Source organism: Melospiza melodia, chromosome 2, assembly GCF_035770615.1.
Source record: "Melospiza melodia melodia isolate bMelMel2 chromosome 2, bMelMel2.pri, whole genome shotgun sequence".
NCBI lineage: Eukaryota > Metazoa > Chordata > Aves > Passeriformes > Passerellidae > Melospiza > Melospiza melodia.
In genome coordinates, this window is record NC_086195.1 from 23,085,618 (window position 1) to 23,110,689 (window position 25,072).

General features: G+C 35.0%; 1 long non-coding RNA gene across 5 annotated transcripts in view; it reads right to left on the reverse strand.

Moving 5' to 3' along the window:
* The window catches only part of LOC134415085 (uncharacterized), a 42,620-nt gene extending 29,156 nt beyond the window's left edge, over positions 1-13,464 (reverse strand). For 3 of the 5 annotated variants that reach the window (XR_010026926.1, XR_010026924.1, XR_010026927.1), the window contains exons 1-2: positions 6,211-6,277; positions 5,695-5,744 (exon numbers count right to left, since the gene is read on the reverse strand). This is a non-coding gene — a long non-coding RNA (uncharacterized LOC134415085). Of the gene's footprint in view, positions 1-5,694; positions 5,745-6,210; positions 6,288-13,326 lie in introns of those variants that run through there. The other 2 variants (XR_010026925.1, XR_010026923.1) reach the window with 1 other exon arrangement.
* Between the last annotated feature and the right edge of the window lie 11,608 nt (positions 13,465-25,072).

The window sequence follows — 25,072 nt, forward strand, 5'->3', positions numbered from 1 at the left end:
CTTATCAATTTTGTATCCTTCAAAACCCCATTGGTTTGTTTAAGTTATTCTCCTCCCCTGTAGTCTCCTATTGGTTTAAACATTGTAATCCCCGCCTTGTGGGGGAATTTATCCCAATTGGTCAAAGACTGTATCCTCCCCTGGGACCTCCTCCCTTTATAAGTTGATGTATGGTCTAGAGCGTCTTTTTCTGTCCCTGACCTTCCAGGAGTAAATGTATTTGAGAGCCATACAGAAGACCTAGCCCTGTTCCTTGTCCCTGCCCTCGGTGCAGTCCAGCTTGCCGTAGAGCAGCCGTGCCCTACAGCTGCACCCCAAATTCGGCAGCTTTCAGGGGGCGCCCCACTCTTGCTGTCACTGCCAGGAGCTGGCCGGGCTGAAGAAATCTGGCACCACAGCACCGTAATATGAAAATCCAAAAATAAAACATGTAAAAATAGACATCTTGTGTACATTAACATCTTGTGCACACAACATAAGCAGCCCCTCAGGTATACGTATGACATGCGCTGCTGTGCATATGCAGAGTACTATGCATATACTAGCCAGCCATGTCTGGCTAAAGATTGCATGAACTGGCTGAACAGAGGGTTGTAGCTGTTGTACTGGATATGGAACACAGGAACAGAATATTCTGGTGATCGCTATCTGTGTAAAACTCCTAAAAAATCTGTAAAATGCAAATTGCCTTCAGCCCGTGTGCCCTGTAACAGATTTGGATTATGAAATGATACACTACATTACACTGTAACCTTGACCAGTTCAGAGGAAGGAGCATGCCTACACACTGCATATTGAAAGCAGAATAATTCATTCAAATTACCTGCATTGCAGCTGAGCGACTGTTAAACTCTGAAATCCTACAGCCTTTAATGCTACCTCCCAGCCGTGTAGAAAGCCAGTTGTCACAAGATCATATAATTAATTTCTCATGCAGTACACTGGAGACAAATTACTGTCAGTGATCAGTACTGCAGTTTTTATCATCTTCTAGAACAAAAGAAACAGGTTTGGGGTGGGTTTTTTCCCTTTTTTTCCTATTTTTTTTTCTTCCCTCTAGGGGAGGAAAACAGTTAGAGCTTTGTCAGCCTTTTTGGCCATGAACCTTAAAGAACTCACTTAGTTTAGCAGCCTTAATATCTTTGCAGCACTATAAATAAAGATCTGTTTTCCCAAGGTAGGAGGCATTTCAGGAGCAGATACAGAAGAGGGAAGAAAAAAGAGTGAGAAAACAAACAATGATGGTTCAAACTAGGCAATCACCAACCTAACCGCTTTGACATTGAGGCCAGCAGCTTGCTATAAAATTATAATTTCATTGAAAAGGAGAATTAATTTGATATACACCAAGGTAGCTTAGACAGAGAAATTGCATGGCATCTTTCCTAACAACATCAGTGACCTCATTTTGCCGGCGTATTTTAAATTAAAGGATCCAGACTTAATGCAACAACTGCTGGCAGTTGTTCCTGTGCTTTAATTGATGATTCAGAAGGAAATTCACAGAGAAAATATCTGGCTAAGATTTTTATTTTAAATTTTGCTTCCCATCACAAAAGGCTACCTGCATTTTCTGTAAGATGAAATCCCTTACATTTTCTTTACAAGATAAAAAAATGTCTCTCACTCTTGCTTGCATTCCTGTACTGCTTTATGTTATTGTGCAACACAAGGATTGATGTGCTATGCTTGCTCATTTTCATGTCCATGTTTCAACCCTGTTCCCATGGGGTTCACTGCTTGCTTTCCAGTAGATTTGCCCCTTAGAGCAGCAGGGCTTCAGTATTGCTGCAGGCTTCTAACATTACAGCCCTACAAATGTCAAATGGTGTTCCAGTGAAGCCTGCTGGCTCATTTGCTTGGATCTTCCCCTCCAGGCTCTTTTTAGCTTTCTCTTCTTTTTTCCTCCTCCCTCAAGAGCCTGATGCCTGGCATATTTCCCAACTGCATTAGTCATGCCAGAAGCAGAACCATGTATCCTCAGTTGAGCTGGTTCCACAAGCTGCCCAAGAGCCCTTATGAGACCAACAGACCATACAGCTTTGATAATTTTGCTAGAAATACACTATTTATGGATGGGGAAGCAGTAATTTTTTATTGCAAGTGCTGTTTTTGAGCTTTTAATAGTGATAACTTCAAATTTGTTTGGTGTGAAAAAGAAACCTAAGATTATTTTTTAAATTTTTAAGTTCTTTGGACTTCAAACAGGCTTTGATAATCCAGAACCTTATATTTTTAAATGCAAACCTAGTTGCATTCAGCTGAGAGATACATGCTATTTCTCAGGAGACATCCTCTAAGTTTTATGTTATAGCTATGTTTATTAAAGTTAGTCAGAAATCTGGAAAAAAATAAATCAAAAACCTCTTCCCAGTTATTTTTTATCACCTCTTTATCAGGAAAAAAAAATGTAAGGAGTTTGGAGTTCGTAAATAAAAACCGTAAACCCTATGTAATATTTCTCCCCACATTACTCTCTCTAAAAGTATCTGCTTGTAAACTTCATGGTACTGGCAGAGAAATGGACAACAATATGCAGATATGCGAGTTAGAATCTTGCACTAATCTTGAGCTTCCAAGACTTCTATGAATGAAGTGGAAATAATTGCACAAGCTTAAAGCCTATCTTAACAAAACAAATGATCAGGATGGGAAAGAGGACTGGAGAAAGAAAAGTGGGGCAAGAAAATATATGCTTGTCCATTCAGAACCCTGCTGAAAACAATACAAAATGTATTAACACAATTTTTAACAACTGCCTTTGCAGACAAAAAAAAAAAATTGTGCATGTGATTTAACTTTCAAATAATGGAAGATAAAGAAGATGGTATGGGGAGGCCAAAAGGGTTGCATGAAGATGTCAGAGTTGTCCATCAAAGATGCTATCAGAGCACCACAATGAACCAATCTGTTTGTGTGAATTAGCCACACTAGACAGTCTTCATGCACATGCTATATAGAAAACCCAGACATGTCAGAGCGGTTGCTAAATTTTATTCTAAAAATATCTTCTAGCCATTTTCCTAGTAGGAAACAAATATTATTTGGAAACATGAGCCAGTGTAAAGCAATTGCTAAGATTGTATTTTGGTCTGTCAAGGAACCTGCATCTGATCTATGCAGAATCCTTTGCCCTGTGTCCTCATCATATCAGTGCATGTCACACTAAGTGATACAACTAGCACTTGTCATCTTATATTTCTTCTTTAAGCATCTCCCAAGAGAGAAACTTTCACAAAAATTAAGAAAGCTGAAGAAACATGTTTGGTATCTTGACTGGACGTGAGTGCTACAGATTTCAATAAGTTCTGCAAAAGCTCTGACTCCTCCAAAAACAAACAAAAATGGTTTTAAAATTGGGGTATCTGGGTCTCTGACTGGAACGAGACACAGTTCTGTGTTGTGGTTGGTACAAAATTCCTATTAGTACAAAAAGCATAAGGCTGAGAGTTTATCACAATTATCATTGCCCATCTCACATGGTCAATTGAAAATAATATTTTGTCTACTTCGAAGTTTTAGTTATTGCAAGATTTTTGTGGCAATTTTTTTTTAAATGTTCTCTTCATCTATAAGCCATCAACAGTAATGCAAAAAGTTCCAGAACTAATTTCCAACCTGGAGTCTGAGCGCCAGTATCAATTCTTCAGCATAAGATTTCTGAGATTCCATGAGCAGTAAAACAAAGAAATTCATATTGTTACACATTTTCATCAAAACATACATTTCATGAAAGGCTGAAACATTGCAAAGGTGTACTGATTTTGCTGACCAGTTCAATAGAAATTACATCAGTTACTAGGTTTTTTAGCACTTCCAGAGAAACAGGAAGGAGACATAGGCAGACGCACAAAAAAGACACTGTTCTTTTCAGCCTGAAAATAGGCTTCTTAGGACAGGTCCATTTTAGAGAAAACAAATGTAGAAAATTAGAAAATCAGATTACTGATAGAGCCTATAATAACAAAGTTACAACCCACTCCAGAAGGGAAGAGTAAACCAGGTTCTTGTTTAGAGATCCCTTAGGAGAGATTTGAGGGAAATAACACTTGGTGCTTGCAAATATTTATATGTAGGGTTTATTTTAGAATAATTTGGAAAGCAGGTATGTAGCCATTTTGGTTACTATCTATAGTAATATAGATCTATAAACACATAAAAATAGCACTTAAGAAAACAGAGGGGAAAAAGAAAGAGTAGGAACAGAGTAGAAAGATCCCACCACAAGTGGATGGCGCAACAAGACTGCATAGCTGCAAGTTCCATGTCTGTTGGTCAAAGCGAAGGTCATGATCTTGAAACCACAAAAATACAACATCCATAGGGTTTATATTCACTCAGGTTAAGGTGGGAAGACACAGGTACTTTCCCTAGAGCAGGGAGTTTCACAGTGGATGATGTAATACTTTGGATCACTGGACACTTCCCGAGTCTTTGATGATCTCAGCTGTTACAGCTGCCTCCTATCAGCAGCTGATAATTTGAATAATTTATGGCCCATTATGGTCCATGAGTCCACAGATAAAGGTGTTCAGGCTACCTCTGAATGTCCCATTCTTCTCCAAAGAGGAATTTTCACAGCTGAGCAATTTGGGTAAGGGCTTTGGCATGTTAAAGAGCACAGCCTGCCTCTTAGCAGCCCCTTCCCTTGTCTTGGTCAACACCCAGTTCATAGCCTGAGGTGCCAGGTGTTCATGCCCTCTGCACCCGGGCAGTTTGCGCATCACCAGCTTGCACCCTGAGTATTTGTGCCATGATCATTCCACTCTCTCAAAATCATTGAGAATTACAAAAATACAAAACCAATTACAACAAGAGTAATAACAATAAAAACCAGAAGAAAAATGACAATAACGAAAACAATGACAATAGTAAATGTCTAAATCTAATTATTCAGCCATCTTTCTGACTTATCTTTTGTTTCATACTTTTGACCAAGATCTTTACCATCTCTCTCAACTATTGACCAGTTATGATCAGCTTTACATCCCTATAAAAAACAGTCATAACTGTATGCCTGCTCAGCTGTTCTATCAGCTTCAATGGCACTTGAATGGATGCCTTAGTGCCCTGACAATAGAATACTGGAAAACCTACTAAAAGACAATATTCAGAGAGGTTTGGAATTTTTTTTTAATCTCCTACATAATAAACAATAGAGAGATAACACTAATATCTTATCTGTATCTTTGACTGTACTCCTCACAAACATATGCATACTTTGACTTTTATTTTAGTAACTCCCAATAAATGTTACAACTTCTTAAATGTTTTTAAAGTTTGGCTGGTTTTAGAATATTACATATTTCTAAAGATAAATACAGGGAAAGCATCAAGAACTTGAACTTAGTGCTTTGCCTCAGCTAGAGATTAAGAGAATTCAGATACTATTTTAAAACCAGGCATTTACAGAGGAAGTTACAAAAAACCAAAATCCTGAGGCTGACCTGCTGGAGCTGGTCAGCCTCAAGATGTGTTTACTCTAAGGACTCTATTCTTTGACAGTCCTCATACATTCCAAGGTATCCCAAGTCCTGTTCTTTTGACAGCTTTTGTGGACTCTTTAATAATGACACAAAGAGGTTTTCCTTCCATGGTTTCAGAGAGCAACATGGTAAAGAGGAGGAGTGTTTTGAATGTATAATTTTTATTGCTGATAAGGAGCTGGTGACCAAACAATTTAAAATGTGGTACCTGGCTTCTGGACTGGAGCTCCACGTGGGGCAGTCCACACAGTTGACAGCCTTTATTAGCAAAGATAAAAAGTGTTAAATATCTTAAAATAATATGTGAATTAGTTTCTTAGCTAGTCTCAAATTACAAAAAGAAGGAACTTGAGTCTGTATCTTCTACAGTCTCATAAAGAAAACAACCTTTAAAAAAATATATCATTTGGGAATAGGAATGTTCTCAAACTTACAAGGCTTATTTTTGTAAACAGGAAAAATTAGAGGTCTGCGTAAAAGAAGATCATGCAACTCTGGTGGCATAGTTCATATGACTGGCATGGTGCCATGAATGGATGCAGTCCTTTTGTGAAAGATGGGCTGGGATGGCAAGAAGGGGGCTTTTCTCTTTTTGTGGGAGAACAGTGAGAATGTGTGGAGTTCTGCCTTAGGATGGGTGATGGGCAAACTCAGAGCTGGTTCATCAGGATTAATGAGCAGAACAACATGGGTAACTTGTGTTGAGTGTTTGCTACAGACTCACCAGTCAGGAGGAAGAAGTTGGTGAGGCCTTCTTCAATAACTGGAAGAAGCCTTGGCCTACAGGCCCTGGTCCCATATCTGCTGGAAGAACAGAACAGCGTGACACAAATAAGACAGAAAATTTCTAGAGTTCATAGATGTCAACATCTTGGCACAGGAGATTGCAGGGCTGAGGAGAGAATTGATCTCCTGGACACAATAGCTGATATTTACACGCCAGAATGAGCTTGGTGGGGATAAAAAGGCTGGATGCAGCTTTGCTGTGACCAGCATGAAATGATGGGGTTTGGGATCCTGAGAGGAGGCAAAAAAAGGGAAAAAATATAAGAATAGGAGGGCAGCAGACTTTGCCCTATTCTGTGATCATCTTGGATGATATAAAGAGATAGCACTGCAGAGTAATTGTTTCTGGTAGTGCCATTTTTTCTTCACATGAATAAAAATGATCATTCAGCAATCAGGGATGTCTATGAACCAGAGTAAAAACCCAAAGTAAAAAATTACAAATTCTCCCAGGGCAGGTAGTTCCTCCTAATCTGTAACAAAAGATAGGACATCCTTTTCTTTGAAGTTTAGAAAGATGGATTTTTTGGTGGGTTGGTTATTTTGAGGTTTTATTTCATTTTGCTTTTAGGAGGAGGGGGAAGAGCGGAGTTGTAACTTGTTTCAATTTCCATCTGTTTTTGTTTTGTTTTTTTGTTGTTTCTTTGGTTGGTTTTTATTTTGTTTTGTTTTGATGCTTTGCTTTATTTTATTTGCTTCCTTATTTGGGATTTCCATTTATTTGTGGTTTTATTTGTTTGGGATGTCTTCATATTTGACTGTAGCTTCCCTTATGAGAGATAATTTCTGGAATAAAGAAAAGTGAGTGGGAACAATTTCCTTTTATTTCTTGAAATATTTCATATCCTGTGATTAGTTGATAGTGCTAAGAACAGCACTTAAGCTCTCTTCCCCTCGCCTATCCACCCCTCATTTCCTGCACTGTCATTCTCATTTATAGCAAGAATTAAAACTAATGATAAACACAGAAGATGAATAATAATAAATTAAATAACTAGTGTTAAAGACTGGATGGAGATGTTTTATGAACTGTGAAGAAGACTAATCATTTTTAGTGACTGAAGATTCACGTTAGCTTTTTTTTTTTTGTACTAATGAGAATGTTTCTAAGTCACTGAAGCTACATCTCAGTTAAAAATGTATCAAGAGAAAGTTATTAAGCAGTTTCTTGTTGTCAGTTTCATAGCATTCACAATCTCTGTTAAATTTATCACACTGTTAAAATAGCAGTGGAAAGACACAAGAAGTAGTTAACTGAGACAATTCCACTGCAAGCAATTAGCCTTTTAGAGAAAAAGCTTCTGTGACATGGTTGGTTTTAAACAGTCAGCTGAATAGTTATTCCCTGTAAAATCTTGGTGAACTGTACCTTGAAGAGTGTTTCTGCTAAGGACTACTCCCAAGCAAACTCCATATTTCATTTTTTGCTCCTGAATTGATTTTTAGTGTGAAATAAGAAGATACACTATTAGAACAAGATATTTTGGGATATTTTGAATAGAAAATGGTGTATTTTATGTATTTTTCCCCAGGAAGTATGCTTCTGATGAATCATCCTGTTGTTGTAGTAAAGAATGATTACATTCTAATGGCAGTTTTTTTTAGAGTTTTGGGTTTGTCAAAAAAATCTGAGAATCTGAATCCAAACATTCAAAAAAGAAAGGGTACGAATTGATTTTTAGATACGTTAATATTTTTGTTGTGATAAAAAAATCAAAATTTAGACAAAAAATGGAAACAAAGCATCTATTTCTAAACATCTGGTTTTATTTCCTGTCCCTCTTCTCAGCATTTATTGACATTTATGCAATAAGAAACAGTAAACTGTAAAGACTTCACAGAGAAAAAACAAAAAAAAACAGAAACAAACAACTTTTTTTTGTCCAATATTGTTGGATATTGGACAAATATCCAGATTCCCTGTCCAGATTGTTCAGAGAATCCCAGTTATCAGAACTCCCTGAGCATGTATCTGTGCAATGTGTATCAAACATACCTATACTTGCTATTATGCATTTCATTACCCTTTCTTCTATATTTTACCAGAGCAAAGCTTCTGAGCAAGGTGCAGGGCCTTGGTTGTATGCAGGCTTTTCTAGCCTCAAATTAGAACAGGAGTGTCAAAAAGCTACACATTTATGTCTTCCACTCATTCTGCCTTCCAGAAAGAGGGTATTGAAGTTTACAAGGCCAATCCAGGCATTTTATGCAGTAAGTTTATGTATGTATAGTTTTTCACATTTTTCTTCCAGCAACTCTTACACACACGTGCTTTCCATAAATTAAACAACTTAATAGATTTCATCTTCTTTAATTTTACAAAATGTAGAATATAGAGATTAAAGGATGACACAGTGCAGAAATTTTATTAGATTTTTGTTTAGAGGGTCACATGTGCATTCACCAAGTGCAGGCACTGGTCACTCAGTTTTAAAAGGTACTACATTTATGTGACTTGATGAGGGATAAAAAAATTAATAAAAGGATAAGAAGGATAATTAGAGGTTGAGATAGAAATAAATCTAATCAATAGCATTCAGAAAGTGAAAAGATGGTTCTTGCTAAGATTTTACTTTGGCAACTGCAGATCTGCACGTACTAACTGATATACACAGACATTTTAATATGACTGGAAATAAAAAGTAATAAGGAAAACTATAGTATACAATATTGAAATTTAGCTATCGATTTCTAAGGAATAATTTTCACATTTTTCCTTAAATATTTAAGCTTTAGAAAAATATTCATTTTATATCAAAAATTAATTTCATTTGATGCTACCTATTTTGAGAACCTAAGTTCTTCCTGTCTTGTTACTCAGACCTGCACAACAGGGATATCTCTATTTTGCCCTGTGGGGTGTTGATTTAAATCAGTAACTGTTGTAGTGTGTCATGTTCGTTTGTCTAGTTGCTCCCCCATTCTGTGTTGTGATTCTGCCCTCAGTAGTTTTCCCTGCCTAAGTAATGTCAGTTATTCAGTTGCCATGGTTACTCCCACCTTAAGTTCTGTCAATCCCCTGGTTTTATGATGTAACTCTCGGTTCCCCTCCCCCCGTTTCCTTACATGGGAGCATACTCCTCCCTCCCTGGGCCCAGTCAGTCACTCCCTGCTCCTCCCTTTTCTCCAGAATGTTCTTCGTTTTGGGAGCTATGATTGGCTGTGGGACCAGGGCCCCTCCTCTGTTACGTATCCATTGGTTTTCCTTTAATGTCTGTTATCCTAAGTTCACTCCCACCCCTTCCTGGATTGGTTCTGTTGGAAACCCCTCCCCTGGATTCCTCCCCCTTTATAACTCCCTGACACCTGTGTGTTGGGGTCACTTTTGGGCTGTCTGCTGTCAAGCAGCAGTCGCTCTTTGGTTGTCTTCTGTTAGGCAATAAACCTGACTGACCCCTGAGAGTGTCCATCTCTCCATCGTGTCATTCCTTGCACAGCTTGATATTTGGCTCAGCGTGATCTCGTCCCCATGGACACAGGCCGAAGCCTTTGCCACTAAGGGGTGTCTGTAGGAGCAATCCTGGGGCCCTGCCGCCGGGTTTGACTCCCCACTGCTGCAGTAGCCCGCTGGCCGCCCTGCTAGCCGGACGGACTTTATTGGAAGGCCGCTGACCGCTGCAAGTAACCCTGCAAGGAGGGACTGAGCATGGCCACAGGACCTGTCATACTGGTGGTGCTGTGGGTGCCACGCACGGGTGTATCTGCAGGATTGGGGTGTTCCTGCCAGACTCGAGAGACTTGTGTGCTGTGCCTCTTTCAGTCTGATACATGTTCTACTGCCAAGGATGATCTGAGTGTCAAAGCAAAGATAAGTTTGAAGTTAAGGGAAGCCATCTCATGATCCTGTACTTAGAGAGAGGTAGCTTTGCAAGGTTTCTCATTTCTTGGACTAATATTCTAACGAGAAAAGTGTAAATTCTAGAGTCTCTCTTCATCTTATTTTGAAACAAGAGGCTATTGTTTGAGCTCCAAGGGAAGACTGAGACTAATGTATTTGAGGTTTAAGCTATGAATTCAAGTCTCAGATTTGCAAATATTTAGAAACGGACTTATGCTTGTTGAGAGGTTAGTATTTCTCTCCATTCTCACTTTTTAACTCTCAGCAAGCATCAAATAAATAATCTACTTGGTATCTTCCATCTCACCCTCATTAAATTCCAGCAGAAAGATTGCTGAATATTAATTTGATATTACATTTTTCAGTTATTAGTAAGAAATGCTGAAGTTAGTGACCCTATATTAAAATCCTGAATACAATAAAATTTTATGGAACAGCAAGGTCATTAATTTAGGAATTATTTCAATAGTAAGCCATCAAGATATATGGTCTCTTTATGAAATTATCTATCTGACCAGGTTGGTAAAACCAATACTGATTTACTCAGCTTATTTTGCCTAAGTACCTAGGTATGGCCTGCATTTTCTTTTGATTTTTTTTATAATTTGAATTTCTAGTTATATGGTAAACGTTTGTATCCTTCAAGAAATGGAAATGATAAGATAAAATTTGTCTTCACAGGATGCAGCTGGGATATTTGGAAAATCCTTTCTTCATTTCTGACAGCCTTAGAGTGAAGACAATTGGAGTACAATATTTAAGTTAATTTAAAAAAGACAGTTGGCTGCAGACTCCCAAATTGCTACAGATTCTACAGTAACACATTATTAATGTATTCTATGCAAATAGTTTACATTATATTAATTTCTAAAATCAATAAAGAACCTCAGAGGAATATTGCTTATTGAGATACAATTATTTTAGGGATATTGACCTGTACGCCAAGAATGAATTGAAGAAAAATGAGCCAATAAAGCTGAGTACCACTGTTTTCTGGTGTAAGAGTAAGATGTTATTTCTCATAGACTCTTTTAAATGAAGACATTTTAAGCAAAAAAAAAAAAAAAAAAAAAAAAAAAAAAAAAAAAAAAAGAAGAAGAAAAGAAAACAAAAATCCCCAAACCAAACAAAACCCAAAAATCCCATGGAACAAACTCCACCGTAGTTAAAATAGACAACCTGTCAGACTCAGTACTGAAACTGCTATAAGGAGGTAGAACTCTTTTCCCCAAGCATATCTTCCATTAACATTAGATGATGAGTGACAACTCTTCCTTTCAAAAGTTATTCTCTGATTCTATCACTAGTGAAGAGAGGGTAAAGCGAAAAGTGAAATTTTGTGCTGAAGCCAGCCAGAGTTTAGATGGGATTATAGCATTAAAATGAAAGATTAACAGGATTTTAGGGAGAAATGGGGTGCATTTTATTACCATTAAAAGCTTAGTTTGCACAGAAAAAAATAATGAAGCCAGCAAATGAACCTTTTCTTGTTTGAAATACCATTCCAAGTGAGAAGAAATGTCTTATGCCTTCACATATTAAAAAAACCCAAAAAACAACCAAACAAAAAACCACTACCCAACCAAACAAAACAAGAATTCCTTTAGTTTCAAATAATACAAGGAGGAACTGCAAAACCACTTATCATTTTAATTAGCTTAATGGCTATGATTTGTATAGTGCTTATTCTGCTGCCATAGGGTCAGGACATTTATCCATGTTCTGACACATCAAGTAGGTAATGTGACTAAAGTACTCAAATTCTTTTTTCTCCATTTCATTCTCCTACTTTTCTGCTCTTTTTATGACTTTTTTGCATGTGATGCCTCATATAATTACATTTGGGAGATGTTATCCTGAAGATAGCAGGGCCCATCCCTGTCATACCCTCAAAAAACTCACCAAAATCTTTCTTTCTGCCAGTGCCTTATTAACAACACTTGGTATTGTTAGTAATGGTAGCATTACACCAGTGATGTTTGAGGGGAAAATATAATGCAAATAAAGACCAGTATGTCTTATTCACTGCTTAGAGTATGAAGGAGGAAAGAATATTTAGTTAATATGGCTCAGAAAATGAGATGGGGGGAGCAAATGTTGCAAAGAAGCTTTCTCCAATACACCTCATTTCAGTTTTAGCTAAAGTAGTCATATGCTAGTCTCTATCAGTTTGTACATAATCAGCAAAATCCCCAAATCTTTACATCATTGTCTTGATCATGGCTAACCTAGACTGGTTTTGCTTTGGGTAATAGTCTTTGAAAACTCCATTGCCTTACATGTACACACACATGCACCCCTGCAAAAATACACATTCTCATTTCAAGTCTGTGAGAAACCTTTCTACTGAGACTCCCCAACAGTTAAATATATCAAAGCTATCCCTGTGATACATCAAAATCTTCACATAAGGCTTGTACAGCTTGAGTGCAACCTAGCAAGCATGTTCGGACAGTAGGCTGACATATTATGCTGTTTACTTTTATAATTATGATAATGCCTTCTCATGTAAATTCTTCATATTCCTTAGGTTTCATATACAGTTGCTCATTGCATCCTTTTATGAATTCTTTAAACCTCCTCTGTATTTCCAGCTCTATCTATACCAACTAATACCTCTGTCATAGATTTGTACAGTATTGATTAGATTCCTTGACATATTGCCTGTTTTTTCCTTCTTGTATCTATTGGAGATTAAGCTGTCATTTCTCTGGCTTTATATTCTCTACATTTTGACACGTAGCAAATTTGCCTTGTCTTAGCTTCATTGAGTTATTAAATTTCTTTAATCTTTTCCATCAGAAATGAAATTAAATGTTTTTTTTTTCTTTGCCGTTTGAATAGCATGACACAAATGCAAGGTATTCACACATTTTTGTGCCTTTTTTCACTGTGTATATATTAAGATAATATACAGATTTCTACTTTAAATAAAGAGATGTGTATATATACAATGTTCTCGTGTATATATACAATGTTCTCATACCTCAATTTCATTACATTGTAAAGCCAGATTAAAAAATAAATAACAAAGAGTAACAATGGTAACAGAGATGCACTAATTTCTTTACAATCACATGGAAAAATTGCAGAGAATAAAAACACAGTTTGATATCATTTGCAATGTAATATGAATAATGGATGTATGCATCCATTAGTTATACCTCCAGTAAATAGGAACAGAAATAGAAAGTAGAGATCTAGCTTTAGACCTACCACTCTGAATCCAATCCTGATGTAAACCAAAAGAAACAGGAGTTACTGAAGTTTCAAAATCACATATATCATGCTTTATATAAGAAGGGAAGGGCAAAAATCTAGCACATATTATAAATGATCCATGAGAGATAGCTGAATCCAAGAGACTCTGAACCTCATGACTCTAAAAATAATACAGAGAACAATAAGTCTCAAACATTGGAAAACAGGTGTGCCTTCCAGGGCTGACAACTGCTCAAATGCCTCTGCACTACTGAGCTAATGTCACATTGAGCAACAAATTCAGACTGCTCAGAGACTGCTTTATTTACACTGAAGTTACTGTGGAGCTGGCAGTAGCTACCAGTGCAGCTGTGCAGTCTGGCAAGGCAGCCCTCCACTGTGCCCTTGCCTGTCTGGAAGTCAAGGCACATCAGCACTCTCTGAATGTGAAAGGTTCATCCAAAGTGAAGGATTCATAACGTAGCATAAGTAAGAAATTCCTGGGTCCAAACAATACATTAGCAAGGGCAGTTGAAGGCTTGTAAGCCAATAACCAAATAATAGAACAAATCAGATCCTTTATAAACAGCTGAACTTCTTACCCAAACAGCTACTGCTTACAAAGAAAAGCTAATTTCTTGTCCAATAGTTCCTGACATAATTTTAAAAAAAACTATACAACAACATCTTTCTTCTGCCCACCAAAGCTATACGGAAAAGAAACCCCAAACAATCCAAATCTAGAAGCTAAAGGCAGTTTGACCTATGTTGTGGCTAAATTCATATCACTGACTTTAGCTTTCAAATAAATTCTGTATCAGAATGCTTGCTAAACATAGTTCAGTCCTTATTTTAGGACTTATTTTAGGTTTAACATTGGTCATGGAGATTTACAGTCATGACCACTATCCACAGAAATTGTTACCACTGCTAATACCATGCTGAATTGGTTGTTTACAAATGATGCCAAGTTAGGATGCAAATTTGAGACCCAGAATGTCATATGACAGAAACAGTCCTTAGTCACTAGATTTAGCAGTTCAGAAGTTTTGGGTCTCACTGATGAACAGCAGACTTGTCAATATTGACACAACCAGAAATAGTATGATACATTGGTATTGAACATCCTGAGCCTTGAATTATTTGGCTTTCTTAAATTATCTTCCCATTACTGCTCAGTATTTCACACAAAGAGGATTCTGCATGAACAGTGATTATTTTCCAAGAATTCCATAAAGCCAGCAAGTCAGTTGTTCTTCACTCAAAAGAGTGAGATGGAGTGTCACTAAAATACCCACTGTGTCTGAAATCCATAGAGCTGGCAGCATTGAGGGAGCCTCAGCAAACTGAGAGGCACCGTTTCAGTCTGAGAAAAAGTTAGTCTTTTTGTTTCCTGATTTTATCACTTTTTAAGTTACCTCACTGTCTACAGTTTTCTAGCCTATTTGTTATGAAAGAAATGTGTTCTTTTATTTCACAAATTTCCTACAGGTTTCATTGCATGTACTTGAGAGGAAAGAGAAAATGAAGAAAAAGCTAAACCCAAAACCAAACCAAACAAAACCCAAGACAACCATCAATATATTATTTTAGTTCTTATCTAAATTTGAGGAGCACCCTAAGAACTTAAATGCACAGTATTTGATTGCTGATAACCAAATTCTAGGCTGTGACATGGAAGTTGACAAATACCAGACCCTTAGTTGTACAGCTGTTCAGAAAATGGAGAGGGAAAACCAGAGGATCGTGAATTTAGTTAAGGGAAGATCACGGCAAAACCTTATTTTTAAATTTATTAATGCTTCTTTCTTTGCAGAATGACTTGGGATGCAGGTTGTGAGGAGGGAGATTGGACATTTTGTGGGGAAAGCATCTCATGGCACACTAGATCTGACTGGTCAAGAGTTGCTGACTTCCAGTTTAAAACAGGTCTCCTTTCTGACCAGTAACTTGGGTGGCACTGCCCAGCATGTATGCATCCATTGTTATACCTCCAGCAAGCTCAGCCAGAGCCCATCAAAATTTTAAAGTATAAGTGATAAAAGTATACAGTGTACAGTGATAAAAAGTGTACAGTGATAAAAAATACCTATCAATTTTTAATCTACATAATTTAATATTTCACAGTGTGTAAATATTTTTTATTAAGCCTGAAAAGCTTTGCCAATTCTCAATGCGTGTAAGAATCTCAAAATTTTTGACCTTAAAACTGCACATTCTTTAACAGTGTCACTTAATAGGACCCTTACAAAAAATAATATCCTGAGGAACAAAATACATGCTGTTTTTTTACTCTTTGTGCTTTCTTTTCTTTATTAATATCTATGTTAGACATTTTTTTCCCAGAGTAATTTGTAGTAGAATATAACACTCCACTTTGTCTCTCTGTGGGTACATTCCTATTACTGTAGTACTTTCAAAGACATCTAACCACAACAGTGTAGAAAATTATGCTTGATATTTGAGAACAGTTTTCATTCATATTAATTTATCCCTTCAATTCTCTCGCGAAAACAAGCACAGTGAAGACAAACCACTGAGTGATTTAGTTTAAACCACAGGTGCACCAAATCTTTTTACTCTGCCTGCAGAGAGATCTTTGAATATCCCAATATCCATTTCAGCAGCAGTGATTGGTTTATAATAACAGTCTTGGACGAAATACGCACAAAGTTTTGAAAACAGTTTTAAAAAATCTGCTGTTTTATGGTGTTGTTTAAAAAGACATCACTGTGTTATAAACCTACATGATTTGGTGTATAAGACATTCATTCAGATTTGCTATAACATTAAAATAGCCTGTACATGTAATTCTGGACAGGCAATATACTGCCACTTTTTTTTTGTCCTGCATTATCCATCTTGAAAAGGCTTCAGCTCTTGAAACATTTTAAAGAATATTTTGGGTTTGGCTTGACTTGAATCTACTACAGGAAAACATGCATAGTTAATCTTTCCCTGTCTTGTTTCTGTAATGATATTGAAGCTCATAATTGCTTCAAAATAATTTTCCAGTTTGTTTGCACTTTGAAAATACCCTTAGAAAGCACAGGAGGAAGAATTAAATTTATAAAATAAAGAAACAAATAACTTTTATTTCACACTGGAACTCTACCTTTGAATGTATAAAAAATTGCTTGAATTGTCATCTAGCAGATATAAATTTATCTGGAATTTGTTTCTAATTCACATTAAAAAAAGTTATGTACAAATATTTTTTCTTTTCTGTCACCCCACCTCCTTGCCTCCCACCTTCCCAAGCATGAAACCTTCAAACAAATAAGTAGAATGTAGTTCTTGGACAAAGAACTAATCAAGTAATATCACCACAAGAAGGAGAACTGAAAGAAGCTGAAATTGCTTCAGTCTTTATGAAAAATTTATCTCAAATGGTTTTCTTATCTGTATTTTAAAATTATTATGAAGACCAAAGAAAACTCTTGCAACAATTCTTACAAAACCTTCACATGCGTTACTAAAAATGTTGCAGTAACTTCAAATCCTAAATAACAACTAAACTGACTGTTTTAAAAGTTTTATACTAATACCAAAGTTGGCACAGTAGTCCATACTCTTTTCAATAACAGTGCTGATAAAATGAAAAGTTCCTTAAATCTCTGACTATTAGAGAAAATCTGTATGTTGAAAAAATATCATGCAACATATTGTTGCATTTTCTCAATATTTTGTTCTCTAGTACGTCGCCCATTTTGGCAAAAAGAAGAGTTTTATAATCTTATTTTAGTAGAATTGAATTGCTTATATTAGAAGGCATTAAAGTGTTACCAAACCCAGGTGTTTATTTTTTGTTTTACACATATGCTTGAAGTCTGTGGATGATTTACAAAACTGTTACTTAGATAATGTCTGTCAGCACCTTTCACGTGCAGACTGAGTGGGTTCTGGTAGATACTAATCTATAATCAAGCCGATATTTTATATTAAGTGACATATGAATGTGGTACTCAAGGTAAATATAATATTTTTACTACTTAGTCATGATACAATTACCTAATTTTGATGAGAAATTCTTTAAGAGATTGGGTTTTATGGACAAAAAATTGTGTCTATTTGGGGAAATATTCAGATCTAATTGTGCAATTAGCTACATTTTCAGGAAATCCCTGCACATTAACCAAGGCTGTGTTCATAAATTCCACAGCCTTTTTTAACAGTTTTAAGGACTAGTTGTAGTGCTTACTCAAGGTAAAGAATAACATCTATTTCATTCTCTAAGAGTTTTTATAATAGGTCATGTTCAGAGCAAGAGTTTTTTACAATTTAATGGAAACATTTTTCAAGTGTAGAGTTCTTCCTTTTTCTCAGCAAATATTTGCCTTTAAATTTTAACAGGTGTGACTGCATTTCCCAGTGATGTTTGGAAAAAACCTATGACTCCACGTCTTAAAGAATCCCACCTCTGTTTAAAGCATAATTCTACCTGAACTTATTTAAAAGCGTCATTAAACACTGATAATAAAAACAAGTCTGAGTGTCAGGACCTTATGTATATCTTCCCATTTGCACTTGCAATTAAGATTAACCATGATGTTTAGCTGTATTCTTAGGAAATGTCTCTCTGTTAGCTCTTGGTACATACCTTTAATGCTGTGGAGTGTCATATCCCACTGGCAAATGACAAGACTGTTCTAGTTAAAAAGCATGTTCTATCATAAGCATTCTTTCACTGTCAACTCTAATGCCTCATAATGTTTCACTTTCAAGTGAAATATGTTGTAAGTATGAGCAAATTTTTATAAATTTGCTAACTGGGTAACTAAATAAATTCAGACTCAGTTCAAAGTTGAGCAAAATACTTTATGGTGTTTGATATCATACTGATGCCCCATATACATCAGAGTATTTAATCCTATATCTGTTTCCTGTTTTTTTTTTTTTTTTTTTCCTTGAGAGGTACACAAGTGATGGAAATCTGATTAAAAGTAGGTTTTTGCTACAAGAAAACTTCATTGATACCAACACTGGTTTCAGAACTTCTTTTTTAACTAATTACATCTTGATGTAAATTGCAATACGCAATTTATATTCTGACTGATAGTCTCTCCTTAGGAAAAAAGGAAAAGTTAATTTTTTAAACTTTCTTTTCTATTCTTGTGACGGTCCAAATTGTTAAAAAAAATTGAATTAGGCATATTTTCTAACAAAACAAATTTTCATGTTAAAGACAGTGATGATGAAATTGTAAAAAAAATAATTTGAGTGATAAATTAATAATATATTTTTTCTAATTGCTGCTTGTATTTAGAGTAATTATTTTAAAATCCAAGAATCTCTGGAAAAGTTCACTCTTTTTTATGTGTTCATGTTTTATGTATATATGTTCATGTGTTTATGTATTTCTCACTATCATGGAACATATTAACAGTGTGTAAATGGTATATTGAAGATTATTTTTTATACTTTTCTTAAAATTCAAACTAAATAATGAGAAAGTACATACTTCCTTTAAGACTTGATAGCAACCTTGTATTTTCTTTGCAATAAAGCGTAGAAAAACACCAAGATAAAATATAGCACTGCTTTTATATTATATTTAGCAGTAACATTCTTCAGGAAAATTTTATTAAAGTTTCATAGAATGCTCTATCTCTCATGAAAGAAATATTTCTTTTCCAGTAGATACAGAGAAAAATCTAATAAATACTTTTAATAGTCCTAAAAATCACATAGATTTTTTTGACAATGCTTACTCAGAGATTATTGTAGAGGTTGAATTTGCTGTCCAATAATAGAAGACAATGAAAGTTTACGTTGAAAAGTAAAGTAACTCAGACTGATGAAGGTATAATGCAAATGTGTCAAAACAATTTTTAAGTATAAAGCTTAAGAACAGAGGATATGAGCCTCTGGAATTACATACTCTCTTGTTTTATAAAGTATTTTACTTCCCTTGATTGCATCAGATCTACTGTATAGATCAGGATTAATATTCTCAGCAAGTACTATATTATATAAAATCAATTTTATTTCCTATATTTAGAAAATTATCAATATACAAGCAAATTCTTTCAATTCTTTCACACTTCCATTTTTACATTCATTAAACTTATTTTAAGTAATTATAGCTCAGCTGTGCATGTAGAAGACAAAACTTTGCAAATAATTTTAGAATAAAAATCATATCTATTTTTTAGTAGTATTTCAAGTGCTAGCTTTAGAAAACACACACAGACACACACACATATATTTAAACGGAGGAAATAAGATGTAGCTTTGATTAAATAACTCATTCTTCTCTGAATAGTCAATGTTTCTTTTGAGATTTTATCATTTTTGAGGCCTTCCTGTAAAAAGAGAGGACCATTGAAATAATATAAAAAATAATCTATGTTCCTAAATGTTCATGGACTCTGAATAATATTTATAATAATATGTATGGGGAACACTTAAAACTAATGATTTGTTTTTTGAAACTGAGTTTTGCAGAGAAATAAGATGTTTTAAGAAAGGGCATTGACAAAAAATGTCTCCAGTAATACAGAAAATAATTAAATATAGGTACTTTGTTTATCTCCATTCCTTTTAAACAGAACTAATGCAAGAACTGCAGAAGGCCAATGATCTCATTTATTTTAAATTTTATTCTGTATTTAGTCACAGAGATAGAAAGAAAAATAAAACTTAAAAAATAAATGTTTCAAGTGATCTTGAAAAATGTTATGTGAACCTGCCATTGAAAAGGCAATGAGTGAATTCTCAAGTGCAAATCTTTATTGTAGATCAAACCCAGTTTTATTTCACTTTGCCATAAACATGACTGTTAATCCTTAAATGTGACAATTTCTTTTCTCTGCCCTTATATAAAAATTTAACTCTGATCATCATTTAAAAATGTGTATTTCATAGTAGATAAATCTTCCCAGTACAGTTGATAAGAACAAGGCATATCACACTTGAGTCCTGGAGCTTGCTGTACCATCTGACAGTGTCAACTGAAATGAGAACACGACAGTTATTGCCAGCACAGTGGCAGGTTCTGTTTTGTTAGCTTACTTTCTGATTCCATTTTGATTGTTACGCAATTGCTTAAAAATGGCACCAATTTATGTCACACCAAAAGAAAATATGTTCAAGAAATTCTATCCATTAAGTGGTTTTTTGGGGTTTTTTTTTTTTTTTTTTTGGTTTTTTGTTTTTAAAATATTGGTTCTGCTTTTACTCTTCTTACAGTTTTTTGACTCCTTGATTACTAAAAGATTACAAATTCTTTGGATAGATATTGTCACACAATTTCTTTCAATCATTTCTGCAAGCTCCTCCTTGTTTGCTAATGATTCATTGTATGAAAAAAAAATCCCATCTGTCAGGGTCTGTTTTAATCTTTCCTGTTTCTATCTTTTGCACAGCTAGCCCTTCTCAGCTTAGATCTTGCACACTCTGCTTTTTACAGCTGTTCCAATTATCAGTTAAGGAATATACTGTTTTAAGCTGCATGTCTGGACTGGTTTGAAACCTTGCATTTTGATGGGAAAATATTCCAAAAGGTTTCACACAGATTCCATCAGATTTATCTTTAAAATAGTTACAAATCCAGCACTTAACAAGATGACTCAGGCTTCTTGGGGCTACAGCAATTTAATACTTTGGCTTTTAATGCCCAATGTCAGGTGCTCATGCAGTCTTGAAATCTCTATTGCTTGATTGTATCAGAGCTTTTAGATAGGAATTTTCTCTGCTGCTTGTTCTTGAAAGCCATTCAAGCCTTATATTTCAGTTCTGTTTTCAAATGACTGCATCTGTAAAAAATTTCTTTGTAAGCTATTTCTATTCATGTATCTAAAACCTTTCTGTGTATAGTTGACTGTAAAAGAATGCAGCTTTTCATTTTCTTTAATTTGGCTCACGAAAGTTCTCTTTGAGCATAACACAAGCTCTGGGTTCAAGTACAGGCACTTAGTTAAATATAGTCATCAGCAGAGTAGCCCTACCTGAAATTCCAGTAGCAAAATGCTGCCAGTCAGGGAGGGCTTGCAAAATCAACTGGATCAAGAGAGTAGCCCATTTCTTATCTTCAGGGAAGAGCATACATCTGTGATACAAAGATGTACAAGAAGCCTGTTCTTCAGAAATTATCCACATATGTGCAGCTTGATCTGAATGAAACTTCAACTAATCAGCTATTATGTTTTCAGCATGTCATGGGACTTAAGGAACAAAATACAGTTATTTAGTTTGGCTATTCATGGTTCAACATAACAAAGCAGGACATAACAAAGAAGCAAGAGAACAGGCATCAGCCATTTTGGCAAAGCCTGGACTTAAGGAATTAGTAGGCTGGTATGTCACAGTAAAGTTTGTAAATTTTGATCCTTGAGGAGAAAAAAATAACCAAAACTAAAAGCCTTGAATACCACCCAGAGGAAAGTTAACATGAGTCCTATCAATTTTATTTGATTTTAAATGTTCTATTTTTAGCTGAACTGGATTGAAGACAAACAAGAAATGCACAGCTTCTTGTGCATGGAAAGTCTTGAATAAGAAATAGTCTTTCTCTACCTGGGACTACAAACATTTATGGTGAAACTACTTTTTCTGGTTTCTTTGCTTTATACTACATTATGTATGTGCAGACATCTGGCAAAGAGCTGGCTAACTTCAGGAAAAACTTTGAAGATTGATAATTCAAAGGGAATAGCTAGAACTGAAATCATCAAATCTGTAAAGAAGCATGAATTGGGATGAAAATGAGCTGAGACTTTAATTTACTTAAGCATTTTTGCATACATAAGTTTTAGAGATGAAAGTCTTCAGTGTTCTTTGAAGAGCAGAGGGATGGTCTGTTCTACCTCAAAGTAGGCTGGACTCTAAGCAGAATCTTCCAATTTTTTAAAATTATCTCTATCCTGACTATAACCTTAATGAAAATATATGTAACTTCTCATCCAGTTTCGCTACTACCAGATTCTCTTTTACTTCAGCACTGTAGGCATTTTTTTTGTACCCTTAACCTATTTTCAGGCCTGGTAAAAAATATGCTAGTTCCTTATAATCTTTCAATTTCTATTCAGTGCTTCTAATGGAGAAATAGAATGTTCATTCAGATACATCAATAAGGTGATTATTGAAAACTGACTCACAATCTATGTTATGGGTGAAGGAAAAAGGATATGTACTTTCCCATGCCCTCCTCCTCTACACTCTCACCCAAGGATAACAACAATTATGACAGAAACTATCATTTCTCAATTAAATAATATTTGTGGATCATGTCATTCCCATATCATTCACAGAATGTTGAGGAAAAAAAACACATTGGTTCTACTGGAGGCCTTTTAATAGCCTGAGCTTTTTAATGAATGCTCTCTTTCAAAACCATCTTGTTCAACAGTCATCTCAAGGCACAGATTACTTCCCTGTTGATCTACATACTCTGACCTTCTAAATGCAGACATATCTTTCTTGTATCTGCTAATAATTTGGACTTCCCTTGAAGATTTTCACAAGAGAAGCCTTTAAATTTGGCATACATCTTCTAGTATTTCTTTTTAATCTGCTCTTTAAAAGTATCTTTATACTTATGCATTCATAACTAATTCCCCATCCAATTTATATGACTTTACTAGAAAGTTCAATTCAAAAGATAAGAAATTAATAGAAATTATCATAAGGTGATTTTTTCCTGCTTTTGTTTGTCTATAGCGGTATTTCCTAATTTTTCCTCATGGTTTCCTTTCTTGTTATGATATAATTTTAACTATCTTTGATGAATGTTATGAAACAAAGATGTTGTCATAGTAACGCCATATGTGCATATATAATATATATATGTACACACACACACACATATATATATGTGTGTCTGTGTGTGTGTGTATGCATATACACACACATATATATACACACATACATATAACCCCATAAAGGTTAGTCTGCATTCTTCTGAGTAAATACAAAAACAAAGGCATGCTGGACTTGACAGAAAACAATAGGTACTCAGACCAGTTCTTTTATTCTTTATTTTCTAAATATGGTCTTTTAAGATAAGTTTTGTTCAATGTACAAAATGCTTCTTCTTTCTTTCCATTAGTGTTAGGATTTTTTATTTTTAATCACATACTCTTTGAAGTTTCTCACAAATTATCTTTTTGGTTAAGGTTATTGAGGTTAGATTGTTGATGTAACAACTAAAAATTTACTGGGGCCACTCATTGTCACTGCAGCCTTTTTTCAGACTGGCCACAGCCATGCCACTAAGCTCTCAGAGCCCTGAAAATTGTGGCTTCAGAAAACTGCCTACTGAGAGTAGCTCCCAGCCTGTCTCCCAAACTGTGCACAAGGGTTATTGAAGAGAACACTTTTAATAGAATAAAAGTGTACTAAGAGCTGCAGTTTAAATATATTTTGCCCGTGCCAAGTTATATGACTGTTTTTAATTTATTACTTATGACATAAAAGGTGGTTAAAAAGTGGCAGAAGCATTCAACAGCCACAAATTAGTTTGGGAAGATGCTTTCTTTTTGTTTGTTTGTTTCTTGTAGAATTTTATGTTTGTTATATAATTAATGTTAACACTGTCTTAATTGGCCAAATCAGCACCTCTGCTGAAAATTCTTCCAATAGCATTGATACATACTAAACCAATTGATATAGTTTTTCATGTCAGTAACCCTGTTTTATTAATTCTGCAAGTTCTTTTGCTCTCTGGAAAGTCTCATATACTAGCTTTCAGCAGAGATTTATTGGTAGAGGCTCTTAGAAAAAATAATGCAAAGAAGAACAGGAGGAAAATGGAGGTTTGCCAGAGGAGAACCAATTGACTCAAGATAAAATAAAAGGAATGAGCAAAGGCTATGTTGCTCATTCCTTGTCGTGCCTTGTAAATCATAGGCATTTTGTATAAAAATTATGTGTTTAGAAATGCAAATAAATAATTGTATTCACCAGTCTATGAAAAATAAGTCATTTGATAGAATTTTCAAGTAATACCTTTTCTTCCGCCACTCACTAAGGCTGACAATCACCTGGTTTTAGCTGTCATTAAGTGTTAGTGATCTAGATGAAACTGGCTGCATAGTGTTTCTCAACAGTGCATGGAAAAAGAAGAAAATATGGAGAACAAAGTCAAAGTGCAAGGAATCTTTCACCTTTAAAATATTCATATAAAAATTCCAATATATTCTTCATTTCTCTAAAGGAAACTTCAATTTTAATTTTAGATTATACTGTGATAATCACTCTGCAGATGTGTTATGTACCACATAGGTACTAATTATGGATTTAAATCTCATTAACCTTAATGGAATATAAGTATGACAATTATCAAGTTGTTGCCTAATGATTAGTTCTGAAAATGTGTATATACATATATATATATATATATATATATATATATATATACACACTTTGGCTCTGGCTCTGTCCAGATTCTGGATATCCTGAGATATTCATAGTCTGTTCAAGAGACAGAGTGAGTTCCCATTTTTTCCAGAATTACTTTTGGATGGTGATTTTAAGGAACTTACCTAGAAACCAGTAGAAATCAATGTTGCTGAAAACAAAACTTTCCAATTTGATCATACTTGTATTTTGTAAGTGAAGCATTATTTCCAAATGAAAAAGTAATTATATATGTTTATAGATCTTAACAAGGTTAGAGTTTAATGAATATATGAAGAATTTTTCTCATGGCAAATGTAGCTTTGAATTAATATGACGCAATGATATACTTTTCATCCAAATTTGAAGGTTTTTGTTAAGCTATCATTTACTCATGAATTGATTACTTATTAGGCTTGTCAGA